This window comes from Elaeis guineensis, chromosome 6, assembly GCF_000442705.2.
Source record: "Elaeis guineensis isolate ETL-2024a chromosome 6, EG11, whole genome shotgun sequence".
NCBI lineage: Eukaryota > Viridiplantae > Streptophyta > Magnoliopsida > Arecales > Arecaceae > Elaeis > Elaeis guineensis.
In genome coordinates, this window is record NC_025998.2 from 18,002,432 (window position 1) to 18,017,379 (window position 14,948).

A 14,948-nucleotide genomic window follows, 5' to 3' on the forward strand; every position below is an offset into this window, starting at 1 on the left:
TGATTTTGCCCCCAGAACCTAATCAGTAGGCTTTGGCCTCCACTGAAAAGATCTGGTTAGGTCCAACCATTAACATGACTTAATTTAGTGAATCGGACCAATAAATGATCAGGTCCGACTTTGGCCGGCCAACCTAACCACCATCAAAAAGACTCAATCAAATTATCATATTATGAATAATAATTCCATTGGCCAATGAGCACCAGGCCTTTGGGCCTCCAATGATCATTGAACTAATGGACTCATTATCATTCACTTAATGGGAGGCTATGACTTAGTTATCATTATAACTTAATCATTTTAGGGACCTAATAATTTTGAAGATTTTATTAAAGAATAGTAGAGAAGAAATCATCCAGCCAATTTCAATCCTCCCACTGACTTCACCAAGTCAGATTAAAAAGGATTTAATTAAAGCTGGCATTAGGAGCACCTAAATCAGTCTTACTGATTTACCTAATGACATGGGTGAGCTCTAATCACCAAGTGATCTAATCAAAATCTAACTTACCAGATTGGCCAGGTAAGTGAGATCAGTGGTGGGGATTTGCCATTAACTCGTCAATGATCGAATCAATGCGAGTAGCTCCCGCTTAAGAACCACTGGTCAAAACTGCCGAACTTACCTTAGACACCAACCGGTTCATTAGTTTTAATTTTGATCAACTTAGTAAATAGAGCTCCACCGCGTAGCCATGAATTAAGTCCATCTTGGTCTAGTTAAAGACATGGACCCATTCAACTACAACTATTGAAGTTGAGTCTAGAGTATCTTTGACCTAATCTAATTCAACTTTTGATTAGATTTGACCAATTACTCCAATTCGTCCATTTTTTAAACTAACCTTAGGTCTAACCCAATTATGGACCTAATTCATCTAACCCATTGACCCAAAAGTTTATGCAATTGTCTTAGGTCTTAATTCACAATTCTAGACCTACTAGACAATACTTAATTTCTTTTAATTAAGTACTTGGGCTGATGGGTCAGGGTTTGGCATTTCGAAAATAATTTTCAAATTTGAAAGATTTTATTTTCTGTTCACCAAATGTGTTAACTCATTTCACAAACGGGTCAGCACATTTCATAAACAGCAATTCTATTGCTCATTTCATAACAGAAAATAACTCAAAATAAATCATAAATTTTCTTTTAGATCTAATCTAACACATGCATGATAAATTTTTTAATTAAGTCCTTTCGCTGTTTCATCGGCATGGGATATAATTGCATCGGCACTCCTACCGCCATAGGAGACCCCATCGAATGGGAAGAGAGTTTCTTTAAATCCTACTTTTCTCCTATGACCGGACGGCCATGGCAACCAACCCAATTAGATTACTTGCTACTTGGATCATGTATATCTAAATATACAAATTTCAAAATTTAAATTTTGAATTTCAAATTTCAAATTTCAAATTTTAAATTTCAAATTTGAGATTTCAACCAAATTTCAAATTTCGAATTTTCAATCTTTGAATTTTAAATTTTGAATTTTGAATTTCAAATTTCAAATTTGAGATTTCAACCAAATTTCAAATTTCAAATTTTGAATTTTGAATTTCAAATTTTAAATTTCGAATTTCAAATTTCAAATTTGAGATTTCAACCAAATTTCAAATTTCAAATTTTGAATTTCAAATTTGAAACTTCTAACAAATTTCAAATTTCAAATCTTTTTGAATTTTGAATTTTGAATTTTGAATTTTGAATTTCAAATTTAAACTTATAGATTACACCTTAATCTACGCATGCATATGTATATCATATTCTAGAACCTTGCTCTGATACCAATTGAAGCAAAAATTTAGTGCAGAGGCAAAATGGTAATTTTAAAATTTTTTCAAAATTACTATTTTATAGCGGAATTATTAATTAATCTCATTAATTAATACTAATTTACCCTACACTAGGATCTAAATATGATACAACAGCATGCATTTAAATTTGAAATTCAAATTTGAATCAGTAAATGTTTTACAGTACTGTGTTCAGAACACATCACCTTTTGCGGGTAGTCGATCACCGCAATCTGATCACCGTCGGAGGGCTCTGATCATCACGTCGTAGCCATCCAACTATCTGGCCTCTGCGGATCATCCACACGAAGCTCCCGTCTGATCAGCTCCTCACGAATGCTAGTTCGTGATTTCACCCTTTTGATGGCAGATGTTGATCGAACTCCTTCGATCGATATGTGCCGACTTCTCGGATGCTCCAGATCGTCTGCACAGTTACTTGAGAGGCTGATGGATCTCTCTCTAAAATTTGGTGGACTCACGACACTCGTGGCACACCAATCTCACTTCCCGAACCCTAGGTAGAAACCTTAGGGTACACACCAAAAACCCTGCGCCCAATTTTCTCTCTTTTCTTTCTTTTTCTCTCGGAAGGTTTTGGACCTTCACCTTGCGTAGAAACCTTCCTCACGCCCCAAAGTTTTTCTCCTAATTTTTCTACACACGTCCCACCTTTCTCCTCTTTTTAAAACAACGTCGAACGTGTCTTATCCGCGTGAGAGGATAAAGACAAGAGGTTACACATTTGAATTCAAATCAAATTTGAATTCAAACGAAAACCAACTTATCCCTATCCTTTTGGGCATGAGAAGAGAAGGGGCGTGGCTTTTTGTGCGTGGAAAAAGTTTCATGAGAAACCTTTTCTCGTGTAAGTAATGTGGCGCACAAAATGGATAAGGATGAAAGGGCAAGTGATAAGTTATCCATTCAAATTCAAACATGCTTTGAATTTGAATGGCTAACTAATTATTTTATCCATCCATATGGCGCACAAATGAGGACGTGGGGAAGGGTTTTGTGTGAGAAAAATTTCATGAGAAGTTTCTTCTCGTGAATTCAAATGGGTGCAAGGAAGTTGGGTGACGCAGGGAATTTAAAACAAGGTGGTTTGATTCAAATTGAGCCAACCTAGTTTAAAATAGGTTGAGCACAATTAGACCAAATTAAACCCAACATAATTAGGCTTAATTAGGCTTAATAAAATTCTAATCAAATCAAGAATTAACTAAACCTAATCCCTGATCAAATCAGGGACTAAACCACCTTAGCGATTAGGTCAACATTTAACCTAATCGGGTCAATCCAAACTGAATCCAATTCAATTGGAATTGATCCAAAAATAATTACTCAATCAAATTGAGTTAATTAGTGATTAAATCACTAATTAAACCTCTCATAAATGTTGAGTCCAAATCCGATGGGCAATCAGGCATCAGAAACCATCGATATGAAACCCTGATCAAAGAGTTCAAATTTCAAATTCGAAATTCGAAATTCAAAATTTTGACCCCGGTACCCAAAATGTGTGGAACTCATGATTAGAGAATCTTAATTCTCAATCATAGAGTCTCAGATAGATAAGACTCATAATCAGCCATCAGATCAGAAAGGAACCTCTAATGTGTGTGACCCCGCAGGTTCGAACCTAAGCCGGTAACACAGGAATCAATTTCTGTACTAATCGAAGTGACCATCTAGCAATGGTACCCGACGACTGGATAGGTCGAATAATCGCAATCGCAACATTCAGAACCTACGTGAATATGGTTACCGTATAATTTATCCCTTTTGACCCCTGTGTTTAGGATGACTCAGGGTTAAACTGTCAACCCTGATGATATCATCCGAATCGTGCTCAACTCAATTAGTCCTGTGACTCCTCACTAGGACTACCCTGGCCAAGGTTTTGCTAAATTGAAACACGACTGTACACAGCTCCTAAACTGGAGTGGTCAATCCCATCTTGACACACGCACCGACAAGTCAAGTACTTGACTACACCCAGCAACCTTCCGTCACTGAATTAGAAATTCAGGTAGTCCAGTGCCTAAGTGCAGTGAGTTGCTTGCAAGTCACCGTGGCGGTCTCAGGTCGGAGGGACATTTATACCCATATCCCATCGGAGCAAATCTTGACAGCAGAAATAGCTCCGGAGTTGGTCACGTTCAGTGCAGATGTACCATTACATCTCACCTGTATGCCATACCAGTGTCTCCACACTCTTTGGTTATGAGGACAACCAACCCATATGGCACACAACGACCTATGCTCGATAAATATTGTCGTCCTTGGTAACAACGTATCATTTGGTCGCGAACATGTTTAAGGACTAAACGACAAATCCTCCTTTGTCGAGTCTAAATAGTCCTAAGGACTTCACCACAACACAGGAGTTCATTAGAAGATGAAACATTTGTGATGAAAAAATACCAAAATAATTTTTATTTATTTATAATTCATGTACTAATACAAAAGGAGCACAACCGTCAACAGGCTGACGATTGGCTTTGGGACACTATTCCCAACACCGATTACTATTAAATAGTGATAAATTGATGGGATCAAATTTTGATAGCTGGCATCGAAAGCTCAAAATAATCCAGGAGCATGAATGGATCTTGTATATATTGATAGATCCGGCACCTGAGAAGTTAGCTCCGAACGTGTGTAGTATGGCCAAAGATACTTATTAGAAATAGCTTAACGATCGAACTACGGTTCGTTGTATTATACTGACGGTAATGAATGATAAGTTCAGCTGTCGTTTTGAGAATGCTCAGCCACAGGACATGTTGCAAATGTTGAATAAGTCCTTTAGCACACTCGACGACATTGAGAGGCACAAAATTAGTTGTGCCATCTTCAACGCTCGAATGAGAGAAAGAGCATCAATCACTGATTATGCACTATATATGATCGAGATGATTGAACATCTAAGCAAGTTTGACTTCTCCCTGCATGAGCAGTTAGAGAAAGATGCCATTCTGAACTCTCTATCTAAGTCCTATCTCCCTTTCTTTATTTATTTTCGAATGACAAAGCCTGTGGTCAACTATCATGATTTGCTGGGGTTGCTGAAGAATTTTGAGAAGAATCATCAGCTCCATGAGGAGTCGGTGAATATTGTGGGAGGGTCTTTTTCTGAATGTCGATCCTTTAAGAAAGAAAAGAAGAACAGGAAGAACAAGAAAAGAGTGCAAAGTGCTGAGGCACCCAAGTTCAGTCAAACTAAAAAATCCAAGTCTGATTAGAATCAGACGAAATACTTCTACTACAAGAAGCAGAAGCATTGAAAGAGGAATTATCCTCAGTACATTGCCTCCTTGGATCTGAACAAATCGAGAAAGAGGTAAGTTGTTGCTGGACCAGGTAATTATATGATAATACCTTGTAATTTCTCAATTTATGATTCTACTACCTAGGTATAAGATATTTATTTATTTTTTAATATTTATAATTTGTTGCAGGGTCTACAGGTCAGTAGGAGATTTGAAGAAGGTAAAAGATTTCTTAATATTGAAAATGAAAGATCAGTTCTAGCATTAGAGACTATTAAGCTTGTATTCAAGTCCAACGTAATTATTCTTAGTGAATGTCATTTTTGTCCTTCCTTTTTATTGAACATTATTTCTATAGGCCTTTTGGCTATGTACGATTATAAAATTTTAATAAAAAAAATAATTTTAATATTATAATGAATGGTGTTAATGTGATGAATAGACAGCTGAATAATAGAATTTATATTTTATCACAATCTGTTAGTGTAATGTATACGTCCAGCAAACATCTTAGAATTAGTAATGTCTTCGATATTTATCTTTGGTATTGTAGGTTAGGTCATATTAACAAGAATAGAATAAACAGGTTGACACAAGAGAAAATCTTCGAAGTCAATGATTGTGAATCACTTCCAACCTCTGAGTCCTGTCTTCTAAAAAAAATAACCAAGTTATCTTTTATTGAAAAAAATGAGCGAGCTAGTGAAGTTCTAGGTCTGATATATACTGATGTATGTGGATCGATGAACCGCAGTATCAGAGATGGATATTATTATTTCATTACATTTACATATGTTCTATCGAGGTATGGGCACGTTTAGTTAATGACACATAAGTTAGAATCATTTAAAATATTCAAACGATTTCATAATAAAGTAAAAAAATAAATTGAGAAGAGTATTAAAACTCTTCGATCTGATCGAGAAGGTGAATACCTCTTCAATGAGTTTCTGACATACTTAAAAGAAAATGAGATTCTCTCATAATGGACCCCTTCTAGAACACCACAGCATAATGGTGTATCGAAAAGGAGGAATCGAACCCTATTGACATGGTTCGATCCATGATGGGCTTTGCAAGTCTGTCGATCTCTTTTTGAGGATATACACTCAGGTCGCCTTGTTATATTTTAAATAAAATTTTAAGTAAGTCCATAAGTAAAATATTACATGAGATGTGAACAAGGCGTAAGCCAGCACTCTCTCATCTTAAGATTTAGGGATGTCTGGCTTATGTCAAACATTTGAAAACTAATAAACTTGAACCTAAATCTGATAAGTATCTATTTGTAGGATATCCAAAAGAGATCAAGGGATATTACTTCTATCTTGCTGATGAATAGAAGATATTTGTCAGTAATAGAATAGTCTTTTTAGAAAAAAAATTTCTTAGGGAAGGAATTAATGCCTCAAAGATTGAACTTGATGAAATTTGATCGGTAGAAGAACCGACATAATCTAGTAAACCCATATAGTTGGACTTGATTAGATCAAATCCAGAATCTATTGTAGAAATATCTTTAAGGAGATCGATAGAGTACTGTATCAATTGGATAGATATTATGGTTTTTTAGTCTAGAACGATGATTCGGTTGAACTCAATGAGAACAATGAGGATCCGATCATCGATATGGATACGATGCATGTTAGATGTATGTCCTAAAAATCAATATAGCTGACACATTATAATAACTCTAGGACATAATTTTATACTTAATACATTAATTTGATCAATAAAAAGATAAATTTATTTTTCATTCAAGTGTGATGTATCCTTGAATCATCCATGAAATTAGTTTTCGATACATATTATCAAATTATTGAGAATTAGAGACGTGTATTTAATTCCTAAATACTTTCGATCATAGGATCATCATGAGGATGATGATCGATCCAGATAGACTGACGTACAGATCACTTCCTTCGGGATAGATGAGTTTTTAGTCTACAGTGTAGAGACACTGGACGACGAGTGCGGGTAGTTGTTAGAGAACAACTAGTACTGAGCGTGACCATATGAGAGATCACTTGGATTTCTATTCAATCGTCAATGATTATCTCGATGCTGTAGTTGTGTGAATAGTCCTTTGACCTGAGATTGTATTACTACTCGCAGTGAGGCTGTTGAAGTTTGACTGACATATAAATATGAGTCTCAATGAGCCTTTGTAGTGGATGTTGGTCACAGTTGGTCTACTGTAGGAGTAGGGTGCACATCAAGATGGGATCTATCAACTTTGATAGGGAGGAGAAGTCCTATGAGATTTGAAAGGCTAAGTCCAAAAATCTATGACCATAGTAATGTGATTGATAGAAATTTTTTTTTATAGAAATCACATTTGAACTTGAGCTAATCGAATCTATCATATGACTGATGTTAAGATTTGACGATTTATCCATGACCTGCTATCAAGTCGGGACTCACGATAGAGGGACTGAATCACACATTAACTACACTTAGAGGTTCGTTTTAGTTCTACTGGGTTGCTACTATATACTGCTAGGTATCACTGATGGATTGTGAGAGCTTACTAGGGTTATTCTGGATCGACAATCTTTGATGAGTTAGAGTGAAATTGTTCCGACTCATTGAAAAGAGTTTCAATGATACTTTGATAGAGATCATTATATATCTCACTACCATATAGAATTGAACCTATGGGGTCACATAATAAAGAGATTAGGCCTAGAATTAGCTATTGAGCTTATGAAGTATCAATTGAGTTTAGAGAAATCCGATTGGGTTCAAGATAATCTTGCTAGTACATGGTTGGACCCAATTTCTCTTTCTATTTGGATTTCTTATTTGATAAGATAATTCAAACTTAATTATCTGCTAATAACCTACATGAATAAGATTTATTTGACTCCAATTATTAGATGTCTAAAGTTTTAGATCAATTGAATTAGGGTGCAAGTTCCTAATTAATTTTTCTTGATAGTTATTATGGGGTGCCACCTTGATTGGATCAAGTTGCATGTATCCTATGATTAGAAGGTCTTTTAATCTGATATGGGGCATCCCTTGGGTGCAAAATAGGATGTGTTTAATTGGGTGCAAGGGCTCCAAGAGTTGGTGCCTAATAAGATTTCTAATGTAAATTAAATAACTTAAGTTATTAGAAAATTTAATGCAAGTAGGACTTGTATTATGAGATTGAATAGGATTCAATCCTCATGTCCATTTAAAGGGACCTCCCTTAAGATCCCTAGAGTATCAAAACCAGCAGCCATCCGTGCCTCAAAGGTTCCTCCACGCCCTCTCTTCCTCTCCCTTCTCTTTCTCCCTTGGCATCCTCACGCCATTACTCTTTGGGCATCCTCCCTTCTCCTCCACGCCAGGGCTAGTTGGGCATCCCTCCTTACTGGTTTTCATCTGCTGGTAGCAGCATAATTCAAGGGAAGAAAGGCAAGAGAAGAAGAGAAGAAGAAGATCAAAGAAAGAGATCAAGTGTTATCGTGATCCAGACTTCGTTCAGATTCAGCAGGTTGAATTTTTTTAGAAAAAAATTTAATTTGAAGAAGACTGTTCCAGACTGATCCTGAGTAGATACCCACTTGTGCAGCTGAAAAAAATCTTTTCTCTTTCAGATCCAGATTTGAAGAAAAGGATTGCGAAACAGGTATGCGATTTGATCACAATTTGAATTTCAGCATATATCAATTTTAGTACATGAACTAGATCCTTGTGATTTTATATTTTTATGCATGCATGATTCAGATTAAAAATATTTTAATCTTGTATTCTACTGTGATGTTTAGAAAATAAAATTTTAAAACACATATGCATGTCCAAACTTCGAATTTTAATAGTGATATCAGAGTCATGGATTTCATATTACTGAAATTGTCATACATGTTTTGAAAAAGATTTCAAAATCTGATTTTTCTTTGATACATGAGATGTATAGATGAATCTTTGAATCTGATATTTTATTTTAGATTTAATTTTAGAATATATAGTTGATATGTCAAAGCATACATAGATCTGAATTTTGATATAGAATTATTTCTAGTTCATGTTCACATGATATGTAGATGCATGCATGAACCTAAAATTTTATATGATTTAACTTATAATTTATATATGAGATATATAATTACATATTTAGGTCATATGATTACTTTTGATATGATCCATGATTAGTATATAAGATATATGATATCATATAGTAGATCTGAATTTTATTTAGATCTGAATTTTATATGCATATATGTGATATATGTTTATATATTAAATCTAAAAATTATTTTCATAATTTAAAATTTACTTTCATATAAAAAATTTAGATCTGAAATTTGATTTTAGAATCTGAAATTTATATTTGTGCATGAGGATTTTGATTTCATAAATTAGGTCATGTAATAGGATTGCATCTAAAGTTTTTTTATTTAAGTCATATGGATCTAATTCGATTAAGTAATTGATCAAATCGAGTCAAGTATTGATTAGACTCAGATCAATTAAGTTAAATGATCATGCAATTATTATTGATCAAATTGATTGAGTCCCATATATAGAATTGACAAGCTTAAGGACCTATTTTGGTTCGTTGGTTTGAGCCCAATTTGCTTGAGTTAATTTGTTTGGACCAATTGACCTATTGATGTTTAAAGTAAGTAATTAAGATGTGATTATTTAATTAGTTCTGTTCGCTTATCTGATCAATTTATTGGTGTCTAAGAAAAGCAATAGGGGAACCTCCACCGATCTCAACTTACCTGACCAAGTTGGAAGATTGGATCTTAAATTGGGATCGGTCATATGATGACTGATTAGATGAGATCTAAATCTAAACCTCTCCATAAATATTAAGTCCATAGATCTTCCACCGTTATAGATGTATAGGTGTACTACCGACGTTGATTATTCTCGACTGGTCACAGTGGTTCAGTTCCATCGGGAACACACAACTGCTCTATTAGCAAAGAGTTAATCCAGAATAAAGATGAGGTTGAGCCCAATAACTATTAGGTGAGGGACCCAATAACGGCTTTGCACCTGCTTGTGAATAATGGGTCAGGCTTGACTAAAGAGTGTAGACAATAACTATTAAGTGAGCCCATATGACTTAGAGATCAAGTCACTGCAATATGCTTAGAGAAGCATCTGGGCAAAGAGTTGCCTATGCATTGGTGTGCATGTTATCAATAACTGTTAGGTGAGGTGCATGGCATCGATGGGACCGTAGCACCCACTAGAAATCTTTTATCATGTTAGGATTTTCATTTCCTTCCTGGAGAGTGGAGGGATCCAATAAATTAGTGGGAGTCGTTGTTTGCATCTTAAAATCTTTAGAAGTAAATATAACAATTAAGTATAAAAGTCTAATTTAGATCTCTACTCTCATAATTAAACAATGTCAGCCTCAAGCCCTCTAACCCACATCCTTGAAACCAATCATTTGACTGGTACAAATTACAAAGATTGACTCAGAAAGCTCAGGATTATCCCGATCTCTAAAAAATTAGGTCATGTACTTGATCAGAAATCCATAGTGTTACCAAACCATCCTATTACTAAGCAAAGGGTTGCTTTTGAGAAGTAGACGGATGAAGATAATCAGGTTTAGTGTTATGTGCTGGCATCTATGTCAAATGAGTTGCAAAGTCAGCATGAGCATATGCCTACTGCCAGGGCTATGATCACTCATCTGCAAAAGTTATATGGTGAGCAAAGCCATATAGCACGCTTTGAGGTGTCAAAAAAACTCTTCAATCTGAAGATGCGCGAAGAATAGTCTGTCCATTAGCACTGTATGATAGTGATCAAGGATATTGAGGAGTGTGGAAAACTCAGGATTGAAATACAAAAAGAATTACAGTTGGATCTGATCCTTCAATCCCTTACGAGTTTATATAATCAATTTATTATAAATTTTTATATGAACAAGCTCGATTGCACTATACTTGAACTAGTCAACATGTTGGTCACTATGGAGGAAACTTTGAAGAGTTCAAGGGATACTATTCTCACTGTGGAGCGGACTTCTTCCAAGAGAAAGTCTACTAGGAAGAAGAAGGCAAAATCTGCTAAGAAGTAGAAAAAGGAGAGCAGGTCAAAGAAGAAAGTTTCTAACAAGGCCGAAGCAAAGGAAAAAATATTTTCACTATCATGTTGAAGGCCACTGGAGGAGGAATTGTCCAAAATACCTGGAGAGCCTCAAGATCAAAAAGAATGATAAACCTTCCGAAGGTATGCTCGTAATTGAATCTAACCTTATGGTTTCTTTTACTTCTGGTTGGGTATTAGACTCTGGCTCAAGTGCTCATATATGTACCTCCATGCAGGGTCTAATAGAAAGTAGGAGGTTGAGGAAAGGTGACATGATCCTTCAGATCGATAATAGATCAAAAGTTACTGTAGAAGCCATTGACACTTACCCTCTTCGATTACCGTCTGGTGTTAGATTAGATTTAAAAGACTGTTATTATGTTCCTGTTGCTAGTCAGAATTTAATTTTCATATCTGTGCTAGCACAGAAAGGTTTTAAAATTAGTTTCAATAAAAATTTTTATTTTATTTATTTATGAAATAAATTGGTTGCACAAAGTCTTTTAATTGACAGTCTATATCACTTACATGTTGACGCGAATGTGAACCTAAACGAGCAAATAGTGAGTGCCGTAGGCCAAAAGAGACTCAGAGATAAAATTTATCAAAAGTACTTGTGGCACTATAGACTAGGCCATATTGGAGAGGACAGGATAAATAGACTAGAAAAGGATATGATCCTTGACTCTCTTAACCCAGAGTCGTATCCAACTTACAAATCTTACTTTTGAAGAAAAATGATCGAGTTACCCTTTGTAGGATATGGGGAAAGGGCAATTGAGTTACTTGTCCTGATACACACTGATGCATATGGGCCATTTGATGTGCAGACCAGAGATAGTTATACCTACTTTATTATCTTTACCGATGATTTATTTAGGTACGGGTATGTGTATCTGATGAAATATAAGTTTGAGGCCTTTGAAATGTTTAAGAAATTCAGATATAAGGTAGAAAAATAAACTGATAAACTCATTAAGATTTTTCGATCTGATCGAGGAGATAAATACCTTAGTCAAAAATTTTTGAGATATTTTAAGAACAATGGTATAGTCTCTCAATGGATGCCTCTTGAAATACCTCAGCTCAATGGAGTATCCGAAAGGAGGAACATGATCCTATTGGATATAGTCAGGTCCATGATGAGCTTCACTGATCTACTTTTATATCTTTGGGGACATGTCTTGTTAACTATAATTCATCTGTTGAATAGAGTTTCATCAAAATCTGTTCCTACCACATCGTATGAGATATGATTCGGTAAGAAGTCGAGTCTAGGTTATCTTAAGACTTGGGGATGTCCTACCTATGTCGAGAGATAAATGACGGATAAGTTAGAGGATAGATTTGTAATAGCTCATTTTATAGGGTATCCTAAAGAATCCATAGGATACTACTACTTTCCACAAGATCACAATGTGATTGTGAGTCAAGAATGCTATATTCCTAAAAAAATAGTTTATTTAGGATGGTGGCAACGAGAGGTTAGTTAAGCTCAAAGAGAAGGTCTCTGAAGAGCCAAGAGCTATAGATCCTCAGAAATCCGTTATCTATGAGCCAGTAGTTGACGTTCCTCAACCACTTCATAGATCTAGCAGGGTCACCTGACCTCCTGAGAGGTACATGGGTATGCTTACGGAGAAAGTAAAAAAAATATTTCTTATAAGAGATAGGGGTCATGGTGATGATCCTAATACCTTTGATGAGGTGATGTCTGACATCGATTCTGAAAAATGGTTAGATGCTATGAAGTCAAAAATTGACTCAATGCGCTCGAACTAAGTCTGGACCTTAGTGGATCCACCTAAGGGTATTGTACCCATTGGGTGTAAGGATCTACAAAAGGAAGATAGGTGCCGATGGTAAGGTAGAGACCTATAAAGCTAGGTTTATGGCTAAAGATTATAGTCAATGCGAGGGTATTGACTATCAGAAAATCTTTTCGTCCGTAGCCATGCTGAAATCCATCCACACTCTGCTTGCTGTTGCAGCTTACTATGATTATAAAATTTAGCAGATGGATGTGAAAACTGCCTTCCTGAATGGATATCTTGAGAAAGATATCTATATGGAGCAGCCTATGAGTTTCATATCTGGTAATGGTGATCACAGAGTCTGCAAACTGTAATAGTTCATATACGGACTAAAGCAAGCTTCTCAGAGTTGGAACCATCATTTTGATGAAGCGATCAAATCGTTTGATTTCATCAAAAATAAAAAAGAACCATATGTATATAAAAGGATCAGTGGGAGCACAATAACATTCCTCGTATTGTACGTGGATGATATTCTTCTCATTGAAAATGATATTCCCAATGCTGACCACGGTCAAAAGATGATTGTCTAAGAAATTCTCCATGAAAGATCTAGGGGAAGCATCCTATATTCTTGGAATAAAGATTTATATAGATAGACCTAAACGGATACTAGGCCTGTCACAAAAGCTGTATATAGAGAAAGTGCTGAAGAGATTCAGCATAAAAAACTTCAAAAAATAATTTTTACTTCTTAGGTATGGTATTAATCTTTCCAAAACGATGTGTCTGACCACATCTGAGAAAATACAGTGCATGATAGGATTCTTTATACCTCAGGCATAGGGAGCCTCATGTATGTCATGCTATGTACTTGATCTGATATTGCCCTTGCAGTGAGTGTCACGAGCAGGTATCAGTCGAATTCAGATGAGAAGCACTGGATAGCTGTGAAGAATATCCTTAAGTACTTAAGAAGGACTAAGAATTTGTTCTTGATCTTTGGAGGAGATTTTGAGTTGCAGGTCGAGAGATATACTGACTCAGACTTCATGTCTGATCTTGATGATAGAAAGTCTACGTCAGGATATGTGTTCGTTTGCAATGGTGGCGCGTTAGCTGGAAGAGTTTCAAGCAACCCATTATAAACGGATTCGACCACGGAGCTGAGTATATCACTGCTTCAGATGCTGTAAAGGAAGGCTTCTAGTTCAAGAAGTTCATCGTGAAACTTAAGGTTATGACACTGGATGCCATATCACTCTATGGCGACAACAATGAAGCCATAGCACTTGCTAAGGAGCTGAGATCTCATCAGAAATTGAAGCATATCGAGCGACGATATCACATCATACGCGATTACCTCGAAAATAAACATGTCAAGGTATGAAAATAGACTCTACGAATAATGTGGCAGACCCGCTCACTAAGCAGTTGAACCAATCGAAAATAAAAGTTCACCTTGAGAAGATGGGATTTAGATTTATGGTCAATTAGCTTTAGTTCAAATGGGAGATTGTTAGATATATGTCCTAGAAGCCAATATGGCTGACACATTTGTAATAACTCTAGGATATAATTTTATGCTTAATATATTGATTTGATCAATAAAAAGATAAATTTATTTTTTATTCAAGTGTGATGTGTCCTTGAATCATCCATGAAATTAGTTTTTCGATACATATTCTCAAACTGTTGAAAATTAGAGATTTGTATTTAATTTTTAAATATTTTTGATCATAAGATGATCATGAGGACGGTGATCGATCCGGATAGACTGGCACACATATCATTTTTTTTTAGGATAGATGAGTCTTTGGTCTACAGTATAGAGATACTGGACGACGAGTGTGGATAGTTGTTAGAGAACAACTAGTACTGAGCGTGACCATATGAGAGATCACTTGGATTTCTATTCAATCATCAGTGATCGTCTCGATGCTGTAGTTGTGTGAATATTCTTTTGATTTGAGATTGTACTACTACTCGCAGTGAGGATGTTGGAGTTTGACTGACACATAAATATAGATCTCAATGAGTCCTTATAGTAGATGTTGGCCAT